Genomic DNA, 14,653 nt, shown 5'->3' with positions numbered 1-14,653 from the left:
AGAGTTGTAGTCCTGTAACATCTGTCCCTTCAGATTTAGCAATTTTCATGAAATTTTTGAAAATTGCTGCTCTACTTTGAAGCCCTCACATTTTTTCAAAAAGCAAAAATATGTCCATTTTATGATGCCAACATAAAGTGGACATATTGTATTTGTGAAGAAAATTTAAATTTATTGGGAATATCCATTTCCCTTACAATTAGGGAGCTTCAAAGTTAGAAAAATGCAAAATTTTCAAAATTTTCATGAAATTTGGGGATTTTTCACCACAAAAGGATGCAATTAACGCCAAAAATTTACCACCAAAATAAAGTAGAATATGTCACGAAAAAACATTCTCAGAATCAGAATATTCGGTAAAAGCGTTTTCGCGTTATTACTTCGTAAAGTGACGGTGGTCATAATTGTGAAAAAGGGCTCAGTCCTTAAGGTGAAAAAGGGCTGCGTCCTTAAGGGGTTAAATGGGTCCACTGGAACTTGGAGAGATCCAGAGCTGGTTACAGGAAGGCTCTCTGTTAGCAGTAAAGAGAAAGTAAAGCTGGACTTGTATAACTACAGACTGTGTAAGGGTAAGCCGAAATCCCTTCTTCCCTGTCCTACATGGCCCCCTGAATTCACATACTGACCTTGAAATCCGTTTGTGGACATTTTCAGAGTTTCAGCCTACTACAAATAACAGTGTGGAGCAGCACTTTATATCTGTATGGGCTTATTCTATTCAATGTGCACCAACTGAAGTCACCCAACAGCCGCTAGGTACCCTTGATAAAGGTGTCATGGACATGCTGGGAATTGTAGTTTTGCAACATCTGGAGCGCTACAGTTCTGAGTCCACTGCCCAAGTTAAAGGAGTACTCCGCCCCTAGACATCTTATCCCCTATTAGAGCATCGGGTACAGCGCCAAAGGTTTGTCTGATCGCGGAGGTCCTGCCGCTGGGGATCCCAGCGATCTCCCTGCTGCACCCAGCGTTCTTTTAGAGTGTCGAGCGCAGCGCCTATGGCTTGTGATATCACAGCCACTCCCCTCAATTCAAGTCTATGGGAGGGGACGTGACGTTGTCACGCCCCCTCCCATACACTTGCATTGAGGGGGCATGGCCGTGACGTCACGAGTGGGGCATTACCGTGATGTCACGAGCCATTGCCCCGCATCGCCAGTCATCTGTCACGGAGTGAAGTTCGCTCCGTGCACCGGATGCGCAGCCGAGATCGCGGGGGTCACCAGGGATCATTTGGATAGGGGATAAGATGTCTAGGGGCGGAGTGCCCCTTTAAACTTTTGCACCAGGGCCTATAAATCTAATAATAGTCTTTTTCCATTAGTATAGAATCCTCCTCACCAATGTATATTATGCCCCCAGGAGTGTTTACATAGCTCTCCAGTATTTAGTAAGTTTCTATAATCTCAATATATATTTTCTTGGTCTTGTTGGATGACAATAGTTAATCTTTCTGACATTTATGTAAATGTTATCTGGTGCAGCCTTTTAGCTACAACAAAACATAAGATTTTGGGAACTATACATGACTTGGGATTTTCTATTTTATTTATGAAGAATGTATATTGCGTATAGTACGTAATATTAAGTGATAAATGATAGCATGAAATAAAACAAAGTAATCTAGTAAGAGACAGCAAGGCGGTAATCTTCTAGTTTCTTCCTTCTTTGTGGCATTTCATAGGACTTTTATCACAAGTATTCTATGGGGCCGTCTTTAATTTTGATTGGACCCTGGGCAAGCAATTTTTTTTTATACCCCCCCCCCCCCCACTCACACACACACACACACAATTGCATTGTTCCCCCACATTAGGTAGACAGCATAGTTTCCCCACATTAGGTAGACAGCAGTGTTCCCCCACATTAGGTAGACAGCAGTGTTCCCCCACATTAGGTTGTCAGCATAGTCCCCCCCACATTAGGTAGACAGCATAGTTATCCCACATGAGGTAGACAGCATAGTTTCCCCACATTAGGTAGACAGAAATGTTCCCCCACATTAGGTAGACAGCATAGTTTCCCCCCATTAGGTAGAAAGCATAGTTTCCCCACATTAGGTAGACAGCATAGTTCCCCCACATTAGGTAGACAGCATAGTTTTCCCACATTAGGTAGACAGCATAGTTTTCCCACATTAGGTAGACAGCATAGTTCCCCACATTAGGTAGACAGCAGTGTTCCCCCACATTAGGTAGACAGTATAGCTCCTCCACATTAGGTAGACAGCATAGTTCCCTCACATTAGGTAGACAGCATAGTTCCCCCACATTGGGTAGACAGCATAGTTCCCTCACATTAGGTAGAAAGCATAGTTCCCTCACATTAGTTAGACAGCATAGTTCCCCCACATTAGGTAGACAGCAGTGTTCCCCCACATTTGGTAGACAGCATAGTTCCCTCACATTAGGTAGACAGCATAGTTCCCCCACATTAGGTAAACAGCATAGTTCCCTCACATTAGGTAGACAGCATGGTTCCCTCACATTAGGTAGACAGCATAGTTCCCCACATTAGGTAGACAGGATAGTTCCCCCACATTGGGTAGACAGCATAGTTCCCTCACATTAGGTAGACAGCATAGTTCTCCCACATTTGGTAGACAGCATAGTTCCCTCACATTAGGTAGACAGCATAGTTCCCCCACATTAGGTAAACAGCATAGTTCCCTCACATTAGGTAGACAGCATGGTTCCCTCACATTAGGTAGACAGCATAGTTCCCCACATTAGGTAGACAGGATAGTTCCCCCACATTGGGTAGACAGCATAGTTCCCTCACATTAGGTAGAAAGCATAGTTCCCTCACATTAGTAAGACAGCATAGTTCCCCCACATTAGGTAGACAGCAGTGTTCCCCCACATTAGGTAGACAGCATAGTTCCCCCAAATTAGGTTGTCAGCATAGTTCCCCCACATTTGGTAGACAGCATAGTTTTCCCACATTTGGTAGACAGCATAGTTTTCCCACATTTGGTAGACAGCATAGTTCCCCCACATTAGGTAAACAGCATAGTTCCCTCACATTAGGTAGACAGCATGGTTCCCTCACATTAGGTAGACAGCATAGTTCCCCACATTAGGTAGACAGGATAGTTCCCCCACATTGGGTAGACAGCATAGTTCCCTCACATTAGGTAGAAAGCATAGTTCCCTCACATTAGTAAGACAGCATAGTTCCCCCACATTAGGTAGACAGCAGTGTTCCCCCACATTAGGTAGACAGCATAGTTCCCCCAAATTAGGTTGTCAGCATAGTTCCCCCACATTTGGTAGACAGCATAGTTTTCCCACATTTGGTAGACAGCATAGTTTTCCCACATTTGGTAGACAGCATAGTTCCCTCACATTAGGTAGACAGCATAGTTCCCCCACATTAGGTAGACAGCAGTGTTCCCCCACATTAGGTAGACAGTATAGTTCCCTCACATTAGGTATACAGCATAGTTCCCCCACATTAGGTAGACAGCAGTGTTCCCTCACATTAGGTAGACAGAATAGTTCCCTCACATTAGGTAGACAGCATAGTTCCCCCACATTAGGTAGACAGCATAGTTCCCTCACATTAAGTATACAGCATAGTTCCCCCACATTAGGTAGACAGCAGTGTTCCCTCACATTAGTTAGAAAGCATAGTTCCCTCACATTAGTTATACAGCATAGTTCCCCCACATTAGGTAGACATCAGTGTTCCCCCATATTAGGTAGACAGCATAGTTCCCCCACATTAGGTAGACAGCATAGTTCCCTGACATTAGGTAGATAGCATAGTTCCCTCACATTAGGTAGACAGCAGTGTTCTCCCACATTAGGTTGTCAGCATAGTGTCCCAAACATTAGGTAGACAGCATAGTTTTCCCACATTAGGTAGACAGCACAGTTTTCCCACATTAGGTAGACAGCATAGTTCCCCCCGCCTGACCGACCAACACACACTATAGACATGCACTTACAGACACACACTATAGACATGCACTACAGATACACTACAGACACACACTACCGACAGATACACTTACAGACACACACTACAGACACACACTTACAGACACACACTACAGACAGATACACTACAGACAGATACACTTATAGACACACACTACAGACAGATACACTACAGACACACACTACAGACAGATACACTACAGACACACACTACCGACAGATACACTTACAGACACACACTACCGACAGATACACTTACAGACACACACTTACAGACACACACTACAGACAGATACACTACAGACAAATACACTTACAGACACACACTACAGACAGATACACTACAGACAGATACACTACAGACAGATACACTACAGACACACACTACAGACACACACTACAGACAGATACACTACAGACACACACTACAGACAGATACACTACAGACAGATACACTACAGACAGATACACTACAGACACACACTACAGACAGATACACTACAGACAGATACACTACAGACACACACTACAGACAGATACACTACAGACAGATACACTACAGACAGATACACTACAGACACACACTACAGACAGATACACTACAGACAGATACACTACAGACAGATACACTACAGACACACACTACAGACAGATACACTACAGACAGATACACTACAGACACACACTACAGACAGATACACTACAGACAGATACACTACAGACAGATACACTACAGACACACACTACAGACAGATACACTACAGACAGATACACTACAGACAGATACACTACAGACAGATACACTACAGACACACACTACAGACAGATACACTACAGACAGATACACTACAGACACACACTACAGACACACACTACAGACAGATACACTACAGACAGATACACTACAGACACACACTAGAGACAGATACACTACAGACACACACTACAGACACACACTACAGACAGATACACTACAGCCAGATACACTACAGACACACACTACAGACAGATACACTACAGACAGATACACAACAGACACACACTACAGACAGATACACTACAGACAGATACACTACAGACAGATACACTACAGACACACTACAGACAGATACACTACAGACAGATACACTACAGACACACACTACAGACAGATACACTACAGACAGATACACTACAGACACACACTACAGACAGATACACTACAGACAGATACACAACAGACACACACTACAGACAGATACACTACAGACAGATACACTAAAGACACATACTACAGACAGATACACTACAGACACACACTACAGACAGATACACTACAGATACACTGCAGACAGATACACTACAGACAGATACACTACAGACACACTCACCTTGCCGTCCGTGGTTTCTTCTTTTCAAAGGCGTCCAGGACTGATGTGTGACGTCGCTGACATCCCCTGTCAGTCCCGGCCGCAGGCTCACTGTTTTAAAGGCCATTGCGCCGCTTTAGAACAGTGAGGCACAGGGCGAGCCCTGCCTGGACCAGTGGCGGTGGCTAGCTGCTTTAGCGTGGGGCTAAAGAGCTAGTTGCTTTGGGCCCCCAGAAATGACAGGGCCCAGGGCAACTGTCCCTTTTGCCCCGCGTTAATGACGGCCCTGCTTCTATGAATAGAAGACAAAAACTGGCACGAACAAGCGTTCTAATCTTTTATCTGTGCTATTCCGCAAAATGCACATATATACAAGGTTGCAGTAATGTGACTGGTAACATATTACCTTTATAATAATATAACTGCTTCATACATATTACCTTTATAATAATATAACTGCTTCATACATATTACCTTTATAATGATATAACTGCTTCATACATATTACCTTTATAATAATATAACTGCTTCATACATATTACCTTTATAATAATATAACTGCTTCATACATATTACCTTTATAATGATATAACTGCTTCATACATATTACCTTTCTAATAATGTGGTGTCCCGGTACCGTATTAGGTATCTGCCTTAGGGGACAGGCGTCGAGGTCGACTTATCTTAAGTAAGGGGGTTTGTGGTGTCCCGGTACCGTATTATATACGTTACCTGTATAGAGGTCCCCATAGCCAGAGTCCCTAGGACGTCGGGGTCCCTCTGTTATAGATCTCCCCTTGTCACCTCACATTTAGTCTATAACTATATAGTCGTTCTATTCAATATTAATATAAGTATAAGTATATTTATGTATATATTTAGTTATCTACCTGTTCGGAGCGTAGCAGGACCTACGGGTCACGTGAATAAGTTAAAACGTTGTGCTTTAGGACCTTTGGAGGTTCTCGTGATGTGTTCACCCACAAAGCACTGTAACGGTGAGTGACAGTCATTACGGACCAATCCAAAACGGCCGGCCCCGGCCCATATAAGGGACCTGCGCCATCTTGATCTCTCTCTTGGGTTGCTGACTCTGGAAGAGGTAGGACCTCCACAGCTTACAAGACAATTTACTAGGCCAAAGCCTTGTGGCCTAGGCCTCTAACATAGCGGATAGACTAAGCTATTCCCCGCTACTCATCGCAAGATCACTGGACCTAATAACTCCCCTAAATCCAGCGCATCTCTGCTATACAATTCTTCAAAAGCTAAATTGGGCTTATCTGATCCCAACCGACTGTCGCTGCTCAAGCTGTATGTAAAGAGACTGCTATCTGGACTGTTACTGTTACTACATGCAGAGAAACTCCTCAGTAAAAGTTCCTGCAAGCTTTCAGTTATATATCAGACAGGAGGCTCATATCTTGCATTAAACCTTTCTTTTTAATGCTGATAGCAGAAAATTACAGAGAATTTACTTCATAACATTAGAAAAAATTTATTAAAACTACAACTCCCAGCAGCCCTTGGGCTCCCCTCCCTTGGGGTGGAGACCCTATATAAGGGGCTGGCTGGACCTCCTCTTCCTCTTTCTTTCTGCTCATGGCAGCTAGTTAAGTATATACATTTTTATCTTCATTGTTTTTCATATAGAGATTTCCTTTATTGTTATTTCATTGTACCAGGTTACTGGTGTGTGGGGACCCTTTCAAGTGTCCCTATTTCTCCAGTTATCCTGGTTTCGTTTTGTTTTTTCCAACTCATTCTATATATATCTCTATATACTCTACATATTTATATATACTGTCCTATATTTTCTTTTAATTGTATTTCAGTGTTATTATTATCTTCCTTTTCGGTCTCTACATTCCCCCTTTGTGTTTTCACTGTTCCCGGTTCTGTTACTCCGGGTCCTCTCTCCTGTCAGGCGCCATTTTACCCTACTTTTGCGCCGTCTTCTTCGGCTTATTTTCGCCGCTCTCGTCCTTTCGCGGGCTCTGCAGCGTTCGGGGGGCGTGTCCGAATCCTATCACAGAAGTTCTAGCCGTAGTCTCGCGAGACTACGGCTGTGAGCTCTGCTTGCTGGGATCCTCCTCCTCTCACTGTCGCCAGTGTTGTGCGAGCGGTGAGAGGAGCGCCAGCATTTAGGTATAGATCCCATTGAGTTATATAAGATAGTTTCTTGCTAGACTATTACTGTCAGTTAGGCTACTTGTAGCTTCCCCTTATTCACACTGACATCTATAAGATGGCTGGATATAATTCTACTCCATTTTCTACCCATGTTAATGAGGCTATTGATATTGAAGCCTCTCAAATAATGTCCGCTTCCCAGATTCAGGACTTGATTACTAAGTCCATTCAGGCAGCTCTGGCTGCTAATGTACGTTCTGACCCCTCTTTGCCCTCTACCTCTACTGAGCCAGTTAAGGGTAAAGCGACACAAAAACGTAAACATGTGAACGTACACTACGACTCCCCGGCAGGGGAAGTTTATAATGTGCCCCAGGCAGGACCCGAACCGGCCTGCCGCACCCCGCATCTGAGTGACCTCCCTCGACCCTTGGGCCCCAAGGAGAATATTAAAAAAGGGCTGAAGTCCACCAGGCGTATAAAACCGGACTCATACAACACGTCCAACGACGAGTCATCCGGCGAGTCGGACACGGCTCAAGCCACGGACTCTGACTCTGATAATGAAGATGCGGGGTTTCAGGCTGATTGTCATGACGCCGAACCTGAAGTGTCCAGTGAGGCGATTTTAGATGCTCAGGGACAACCACTCTTCAACCCTGATGAGATTATACACCCTCGCTCAGGTGACTGGGCGCCGCTACCACACGTAGCTCAGTACATAGAGCATTGGACTAGACGGTCACTAGACCGCACAAATAGGAACAAACTCAGGGCGGAATGCCCTAGGCCCTATGTGGCCAAGAAGGTGGCGGTCACCCCAGAGATAGACCCAGTCCTCCTTAAGTACCTGACCCGGGCTGGCAAATATTCCAAGAAGGGCATTGAACGGTCCTTCAAATTAATACAGGATCGTATACTAGATCTGCTTGGACCGCTCACAAAGATTCTTAATTTATCTGAACAAGCAGCCTCAGCTGACCAACCGGTAGACTTGTCACAACTTAGAGGTTGGGCCCAGCGTGCGATATGCATGCTAGGCAGCGCAAACACGGCGTGCTCTACCGAACGTCGCCGTTCGATTCTAATGAAGCTGGAACCCCAGCTCAGTCATTTATCGGAGAATGAGCCCGGTTCCTCCGCGGAAGGTCTTCTCTTCGGAGAAGATCTCATTAAGAACATTAATAAGGTGGTCAGCCTATTTTCCAGTCTAGATAAGGCGCAGACCTCACTAAAGAAAACGGGCCAAACTACCAAGGTTTTTGGCAAGGCCGGTAGAGGCAGAGGCCGATCTGCCGGCCGCTCAACCCCCTATAGGCCCTATGTTAGAGCTGCGCACCAACAGTTTGCTCCCGCTCAACAACAGTACACCATGCCTGTGGCCCAGCCGGCTCCTTTCTTTCCCCCTCGAGGACGCCCCTGGAGAGGACGTGGAGGCCGCGGATATCCTAGGTCTCGTCCACCGACCGGTGAGTACACACACAATTTCCATTCCACACACAACGGTGGGGGGCAGACTGATGTATTTTACCCACGTCTGGTCCATGATTACGGCAGACGTGTGGATCTTCAATACGGTAGCAGGATACCAGATAGAGTTCCAATCTCTCCCCGTACTGAATTCTATACCTCCACCCATTCAGTTTTCCGCTCAAAACATAGTACTCATAGACAACGAGCTCCGAGAGCTCCTGTCCAAACAGGCGGTGATAGATGTAAACCCCTTGTCCCCCGGTTTGTAAGCAACCTCTTCTTGGTAAAGAAGAAGGATGGCGGTTATCGCCCGGTGATAAATCTAAGAGATTTAAACCAACACGTGATATATCGGCACTTCAAGATAGAGGGTATCCATCTGTTACGCGACCTTCTCTGGCCAGGAGACTGGTTGGTGAAGATCGACTTAAAGGACGCATATCTTACCGTTCCTATTCACCACTCGTCCCAACCGTTTCTTCGGTTTCTATGGAGGGACCGAATGTGGCAGTTCACCTGCCTGCCATTCGGATTATCATCAGCCCCTTGGTGTTTCACCAAGTTACTGAAACCGGTGGTAGCCGCGCTCCGGAGCAGGGGGGTACGGCTTATCATCTACCTGGACGATCTGCTGATCATGGCACGTTCCAGAACGCAGGCCCTGTTACACAAACAATGGGCGGTTTCTCTGATGGAGGACTTAGGATTCTTCATCAACCACAAGAAATTTGTGCTGACTCCCTCACAAGAACTAGAATTCCTAGGTTTCCTAGTGGATACCAAACGTGCCGTTCTGATGCTACCAACCTCCAAATTAGCTCTGATTCGGAAGGAAATCAGAACGACTTTGCGCAGGGGTCGAGTGTCCCTGAGGATGATTGCACGCATAGTCGGCCTATTATCAGCCTCGATTCAAGCCATCTTCCCGGCCCCACTTCATTATAGGGCCCTTCAACAACTAAAGAACCTTCACATACGCCAGGGTCTCCGCTATGCAGACAAAGTTGCCCTTTGCCCGGAGGCAATGGAGGAATTACACTGGTGGCTGCGCCATGCCGTCGAATGGAACGGCAAGACTATATTCAATTCCTGCCCGGACATCATAATAGAGTCTGATGCGAGCCGTCAAGGCTGGGGGGCTCGTTGCGGGCACAATACCACAGGAGGGAGATGGTCCGTAGAGGAGTCTCTCCTCCACATCAATGCCCTGGAACTTTTGGCAGCGTTCTTCGCTATCAAGAGTTTTCTCCCTCACAATACCAATTGTTGCGTTCTTTTACGCATGGACAATGTGGCTGCGGTTCAATATGTCAACCGCCTTGGGGGGACGAGATCCAGGGTACTGGCAGACATCGCATCCGAATTCTGGCACTTCTGCTTGTCCCGGGACATCATTCCTATTGCGGAATATCTTCCTGGTGTGTCCAACACAGTGGCAGACTGGAATTCTCGTTATTTGAGGGATTCCAGCGATTGGACATTAGACCGTTCTATTTTTCGGGCTTTGTGGAATCTTTGGGGTCCCTTACACACGGACCTCTTCGCATCTCGCCTCAATCGACAACTGCCTCGCTTTTACAGCTGGAGGCCGGACCCGGAAGCATCCGCAGTGGACGCATTCCGCCAGATCTGGTCACGGGGTACACACTATGCGTTCCCCCCATTCAATACGATCTCCAGATTCCTTCTCCAAGTACTGAATCAGAAGGCGACGGTGGTGTTGATCACCCCCTGGTGGCCGACACAACCGTGGTTTCCCCTTCTCCTAGGGATGACAATCGACTTTCCTCGACTGATTCCCCAGTCGCCTCACCTTCTCATGAACCCTATCATGGGTCCTCATCCGTTGATCTTGGAGGGCAACCTTCCACTCCTTGCGTGGTTGGTTTCGGGATCCCGGACAACGGTGGTGACCTTTCACAGTCGGCTAGAGACCTCCTTGCCTTGGCCTGGGCCCCAGGGACTAGATTGGCATATCGATCGGCCTGGGCTTTGTGAGTTCGTTGGTGTGATCAACGGCAAGTTGATGCCGTTCAAGCACCTGTTTCAGTGATAGTGAACTACCTTGCGGACTCTTTTGAGTCTGGGAAATCGTATAGTTCACTCAACGTGTACAGATCTGCCATATCGGCATACCATTGCCCGGTGGACGCATTGCCAGTTGGCAAACATCCTTTGGTATGTAGGCTCTTAAGGGGAGTAAAATATAAGCGTCCTCCCCGTCCTAGATACCAGTCTACTTGGGATGTCTCCCGGGTGTTAGAACTCTTTTCCTCCTGGGCAGATAATGATGCTCTCTCCTTAAAATTTTTATCCCTCAAAATTACTACCCTTTTATGTTTAGTGTCTCTTAAACGGGTTTCGGATGTTAAAGCGTTGGATATCTCCAGACGACAGTTTTCGCCGGAAGGAGTACGCTTTTCTGTGGTTCGCAGAACTAAGACAGGACTTCACTCCGTCTTCTATCCCTTTTTTCCGGATCACCCGCGCCTGTGCGTAGTACGCTGTCTACAAACATATGAGGTGCGGACCACGCCTCTGCGATCCGAGTCTCACAATCAATTATTGTTATCGTATGTCAAGCCTCATCTTCCGGTATCCTCGGCTACCTTGGCCAGGTGGGTCAGATCAGTCATGGAAATGGCTGGGATTGACAATTCTCTCTTTGGTGCCCACTCTTCTAGAGGAGCTATGGCCACCAAAGTGATTATTTCAGGAGGTTCGCTTTCGGACCTTTTGTTGGCCGCCGATTGGTCGTCCGAGACGACTTTTCGGCAGTTATATTTTAGGCCACAAGAACACGTTTCTGTATCTGTACTTTCACATGTCTGTTCTTCTGTCTTTAGCTTTAAAATTGCAAGATATGAGCCTCCTGTCTGATATATAAATCGAGATTTTCCTAGCTAACGTGACGGAAAATATAAGTTATATGAAGACAGGAGGCGAGTATCTTCCCTCCCGACCCACCCTGACATGGTGTTCCTTTCTCGTTTCAGGATATTGAAGAACGGGACTTCCTTCTACGCAGAAGAATCTGAGGAGACCCTGAGTTACAGTGGTTATGCTTTTCTGTTCCAGTTCGACCACAGTTCACGGAGGCCCAGTTGGCCCTGACGACCAGGTTCCAGTTGAAACACAGTTGCTGGGGGTCCAGTTGGCCCTGTCGTCTAGTTCCGGAGATGGAATTCGTTTGCCGTCGGAGTGTATCCGGGGTATCAAGATGTCGTGCGCTGTTCCGAAGTTCGCACGAAAGAAAGACGAAGAGGAGGTCCAGCCAGCCCCTTATATAGGGTCTCCACCCCAAGGGAGGGGAGCCCAAGGGCTGCTGGGAGTTGTAGTTTTAATAAATTTTTTCTAATGTTATGAAGTAAATTCTCTGTAATTTTCTGCTATGGGCATTAAAAAGAAAGGTTTAATGCAAGATACTCGCCTCCTGTCTTCATATAACTTATATTTTCCGTCACGTTAGCTAGGAAAATCTCGATTTAACAGCGGTTGTGGACAATCCTTTATTTCTACATCACCTTACTCTTGGGAAGAGTGGCAATAGGCCCCTCAAGAATACAGCATTAAACCCTCACCCTGGCGTCACGAGTGACAAGGGTTAACAGCGCCCTTAACTATCCTGCACAAGGACACCCTAAACACCCTACACTCCCACAAGACAGTATTCTCTCATCCGCCACCACAATAATTTAACTGCTTCATACATATTACCTTTATAATGATATAACTGCTTCATACATATTACCTTTATAATGATATAACTGCTTCATACATATTACCTTTATAATGATATAACTGCTTCATACATATTACCTTTATAATAATATAACTGCTTCATAGATATTACCTTTATAATGACATAACTGCTTCATACATATTACCTTTATAATAATATAACTGCTTCATACATATTACCTTTATAATGATATAACTGCTTCATACATATTACCTTTATAATGACATAACTGCTTCATACATATTACCTTTATAATGATATAACTGCTTCATACATATTACCTTTATAATGATATAACTGCTTCATACATATTACCTTTATAATGATATAACTGCTTCATACATATTACCTTTATAATGACATAACTGCTTCATACATATTACCTTTATAATAATATAACTGCTTCATACATATTACCTTTATAATGATATAACTGCTTCATACATATTACCTTTATAATAATATAACTGCTTCATACATATTACCTTTATAATGACATAACTGCTTCATACATATTACCTTTATAATGACATAACTGCTTCATACATATTACCTTTATAATGTCATAACTGCTTCATACATATTACCTTTATAATGTCATAACTGCTTCATACATATTACCTTTATAATAATATAACTGCTTCATACATATTACCTTTATAATGACATAACTGCTTCATACATATTACCTTTATAATGATATAACTGCATCATACATATTACCTTTATAATGACATAACTGCTTCATACATATTACCTTTACAATGATATAACTGCTTCATACATATCACCTTTATAATGATATAACTGCTTCATACATATTACCTTTATAATTACATAACTGCTTCATACATATTACCTTTATAATGATATAACTGCTTCATACATATTACCTTTATAATGATATAACTGCTTCATACATATCACCTTTATAATGATATAACTGCTTCATACATATTACATTTAGAATGATATAACTGCTTCATACATATTACCTTTATAATAATATAACTGCTTCATACATATCACCTTTATAATGATATAACTGCTTCATACATATTACCTTTATAATGATATAACTGCTTCATACATATTACCTTTATAATAATATAACTGCTTCATAGATATTACCTTTATAATGACATAACTGCTTCATACATATTACCTTTATAATAATATAACTGCTTCATACATATTACCTTTATAATGATATAACTGCTTCATACATATTACCTTTATAATGACATAACTGCTTCATACATATTACCTTTATAATGATATAACTGCTTCATACATATTACCTTTATAATGATATAACTGCTTCATACATATTACCTTTATAATGATATAACTGCTTCATACATATTACCTTTATAATGACATAACTGCTTCATACATATTACCTTTATAATAATATAACTGCTTCATACATATTACCTTTATAATGATATAACTGCTTCATACATATTACCTTTATAATAATATAACTGCTTCATACATATTACCTTTATAATGACATAACTGCTTCATACATATTACCTTTATAATGACATAACTGCTTCATACATATTACCTTTATAATGTCATAACTGCTTCATACATATTACCTTTATAATGTCATAACTGCTTCATACATATTACCTTTATAATAATATAACTGCTTCATACATATTACCTTTATAATGACATAACTGCTTCATACATATTACCTTTATAATGATATAACTGCATCATACATATTACCTTTATAATGACATAACTGCTTCATACATATTACCTTTATAATGATATAACTGCTTCATACATATTACCTTTATAATGATATAACTGCTTCATACATATCACCTTTATAATGATATAACTGCTTCATACATATTACATTTAGAATGATATAACTGCTTCATACATATTACCTTTATAATAATATAACTGCTTCATACATATCACCTTTATAATGATATAACTGCTTCATACATATTACCTTTATAATGACATAACTGCTTCATACATAT

General features: G+C 43.1%; 1 protein-coding gene across 3 annotated transcripts in view; it reads left to right on the top strand.

Moving 5' to 3' along the window:
* The window catches only part of P2RY10 (P2Y receptor family member 10), a 59,869-nt gene that overhangs the window by 6,950 nt on the left and 38,266 nt on the right, over window positions 1-14,653 (top strand). The window contains exon 3 of one of the 3 annotated variants that reach the window (XR_008847673.1): window positions 11,896-12,222. The exons of the other annotated variants lie outside the window; for them this stretch is intronic. The gene's annotated coding sequence lies outside the window, so the exon portion shown is untranslated. Of the gene's footprint in view, window positions 1-11,895; window positions 12,223-14,653 lie in introns of those variants that run through there. 3 annotated transcript variants of the gene reach the window in all.

This window comes from Hyla sarda, chromosome 9, assembly GCF_029499605.1.
Source record: "Hyla sarda isolate aHylSar1 chromosome 9, aHylSar1.hap1, whole genome shotgun sequence".
Lineage (NCBI taxonomy): Eukaryota > Metazoa > Chordata > Amphibia > Anura > Hylidae > Hyla > Hyla sarda.
Note: the sequence above shows the minus strand (reverse complement) of the source record. Positions and strands in the feature narration are given on the sequence as shown.